This window comes from Rhincodon typus, unplaced genomic scaffold (assembly GCF_021869965.1).
Source record: "Rhincodon typus isolate 14 unplaced genomic scaffold, sRhiTyp1.1 hic_rhity00000748, whole genome shotgun sequence".
In the NCBI taxonomy this organism is placed as follows: domain Eukaryota; kingdom Metazoa; phylum Chordata; class Chondrichthyes; order Orectolobiformes; family Rhincodontidae; genus Rhincodon; species Rhincodon typus.
In genome coordinates, this window is record NW_025966386.1 from 46,380 (window position 1) to 49,486 (window position 3,107).

The 3,107-nt window shown below is 41.4% G+C and overlaps 1 long non-coding RNA gene across 1 annotated transcript; it reads right to left on the bottom strand.

Moving 5' to 3' along the window:
• Positions 1–1,226: 1,226 nt before the first annotated feature.
• LOC125481062 lies at positions 1,227–2,229 on the bottom strand. Its single transcript, XR_007261180.1, has 3 exons — positions 2,078–2,229; positions 1,753–1,827; positions 1,227–1,364 (listed from the first exon to the last, which is right to left on the bottom strand). It is a non-coding gene; the product is annotated as an uncharacterized LOC125481062 (long non-coding RNA).
• Positions 2,230–3,107: the final 878 nt, after the last annotated feature.

A 3,107-nucleotide genomic window follows, 5' to 3' on the forward strand; every position in this document is an offset into this window, starting at 1 on the left:
GATGCTGCTTGGCCTGCTGTGTTCATCCAGCTCTACACCTTGTTATCTCCTTCTGAACCAGTCCTGCCACTTCCAAGCAGCATTGTGACTGTACTTACACAACGTGGACTGCAAGAAGCAAGTTCACCACCACCTCCTCAACAGCAATTATAGATAGACAGAAAAAACTACACCAATAATTTCCGGATTCAAAAAAAACTGCTCCATGCCTTTGTCTGTAAGAGACCAACGTGCTGCCCACACCACACTCTTAAAGTCAAAGACTTGCAGTTACAGCGCCTTTCAGAACTATAAGCTATCAGTCGCAAAGCACTCGGCCAACGAAAGTTGTTGCATGTTGTGGGAAACAAAAAGTTTATACAACTGACGGAGGCCTTCATATTCCCAGGGCTCGAAAAGAAACAGGTCACGCACGGATTAAAGCTCCTGTGCCTGCCCAACATAAATATTGCCATATAAGAGTTTTTGTGGAGCAGTGGCAGTGATCCTATCTTTGGACCAGAAGGTCCAGTTTTAAGTCTAGAATGAGGATCTGATGAACAGTTAGCAGTGTCGCGACATATCCAGATACATTGGTTTAAGAGATCGCATCGCGCATCCATGGGCCGACAGTGCTGATTTCATGGGACAACAAGGTGCAGAGCTGGATGAACACAGCAGGCCAGTAGCATCAGAGGAACAGGAAAGCTGACGTTTCAGGTCGAGACCTCTCTTCAGAAAACTATCCAACACTATTTCAGCAAGAAGACAGGTACCTCAGGCATGTTCTACTCTTCCAAACATATACAAACAAGAGGTCCCAAAGTTTTTGAAGAAGGGTCTAGACCCGAAACGTCAGCCTTCCTGCTGCTCTGATGCTGCTGGGCCTGCTGTGTTCATCCAGCTCTACACCTTGTTATCTCAGATTCTCCAGCATCGGCAGTTCCTACTATCTCTAGGGCTGATTTAATATTCTATCTTCTTGAGTTCCTTCGATCTATTGTCATGAAGCATTTTTTCATTTATAAAACAGCTCTAACGCATTTCTTAAAATCACAATTACATTCAAATACGTTAATTTGCTCTTTCGATATCGATAGTTCTATATCCGAAACCCTTAACACCTATTATCAAACAGTCTGCTTGAAGGACTTGTTTATAATCAATCAGCAGAACATAAAGATATTCATCTAAACTTGACGGTATAAAAAGCTATCTACAACAAACATTGTGTATAACTTACATTATGTCTCAATTTTGTTCAGTCTTAATACGATACAACGTATCCCAACTCTGTGCAACCAGGAAGACAAACTGCTCTGTAGCCCGCCCAGAACTGCGTGAAACTCCTATTGAAACTCCCGTTTCCACGCCGTCACTTGTATCTGGGCAGAAGAAGCATTTACAAGTTAGAAATAACGACCGCGCCTGAAACGAGACAAAACCCTAATCCGATTTAAATTTCAACGGACGGTATTGGATTGATCTCAAGGTTTGTGTGATAAACAAACCTGAGTGAGTCCTCATTGTTTGTCAGGCGCAGAGTTTATTCCAAGAGCCCTAGTGATCAGACATATACAGGATGTGAAATGTGTTCCTACAGTAGTTTGTAAATAGATGGTGACCAAGTGCAAAAGCGAATTACAAAGTGCGCACCTCCCGAAAGAGAAACGAAACCGAAACAATCACTGAATCGCTATTATCATTTGCTGTTTTATTTCACAATTACAGTATTCTCATTATTTGAGTTTTTGCTCAAATTACAATACTCACACATAGACATTGAAAGGAGAAAGGTTCCTGCGTGAGTTCAACAGCTGGAAAACCCCACTTCCTTCCAAGTCATTCCTTCAATTTAATGCAATAGGGTCAATTTTCCAGATGTATCGATTACTTTAACACTTGTTTCTTTTACTTTGGTATCACACAAAATGTCAAGTGACATGAAATCGATTCAAAGAAGCAGCAAATTTGAGGATTTCATGAATATACCATAAAACCACGTGAACAGAAATAAGCGTTTCAATTCATCGAGAATATGTGGTATCATTCAATGAGATCATAGCTGATCTGATAAACCTCAACACCACTTTCCTACCTTTTCCCAAAAATCCGATGCTTCTCATACTGATTAAAAATGTCTACCTCAGTTTTGGATATACTTAATGAGCCAACCTCGACAGCTCTGTGGTAAAGAATTCCACAGATTCACAACCCTCTGAGAAGAAACTCCTCCTCATATTCGTCTTAAATGTGTGCCCCCAATTCTGAAATTATGCCCTCTGGCTTTAAGATCAATAAAACGCCACACCAGCTGCATTAAATCCTTGCTGATGAGATATTTGATAACATCAACAAGTGCAGAAAGTTATAATTGGCACAGAGTACTGTGCATTGTTTCTTTTTTATTCTTCATGGGACCTGGGTGTCATTGGCAAGACCAGTGATTTGTTGCCCATCCTTAATTGCCTTCGAACTGAATAGCTTCCTGGGTCATTTCAGAGGGCGGATAAACATCAAACAGATATTGTGAATTTGAGAGTCATATGGGAACCAGATTCTGCAAAGAACATCAGTGAAACTTTTGGATGCAGAAGTTTATTTTCTTACACACCAAGTGAAGGGGGCCCAGAGCCCACTCCCACCAAGGAGACTACAATACTGATTCAGCTGACTAACAGGCGTGGTGGATATTCTGCTTTTTGGGACTCTTAATGGACTACCTAATGAATATACCTTAATACTTTAATACCTATTGCAATGTAAGGGAAGTACAAAGGGGAAGCTAAAGTTACTCAATGATTATGCTAGGAGCTGACACTAACACGCTACATATTAATCCTAAAATAAGCTACAAAACAATATATAGAATAAAAATGCAGAAGTAATATGTGACAGAGAGACTGTGGAAGAACAATGTTACATCACAAGGGTAGATGGGAATTTAGGCCAAGACAGGAAAGGCAGCCATGGGAGAAACTGAGACAACAAGGTGCAGGGCTGGATGAACACAGCAGGCCAAGCAGCATCATAGGAGCAGAGAGGCTGACGTTTCGGGCCTAGACCCTTCATCAGAAAAGGGGGAGGGGAAGGGGGTTTTGAAATAAATAGGGAGAGAGTGGGAGGCG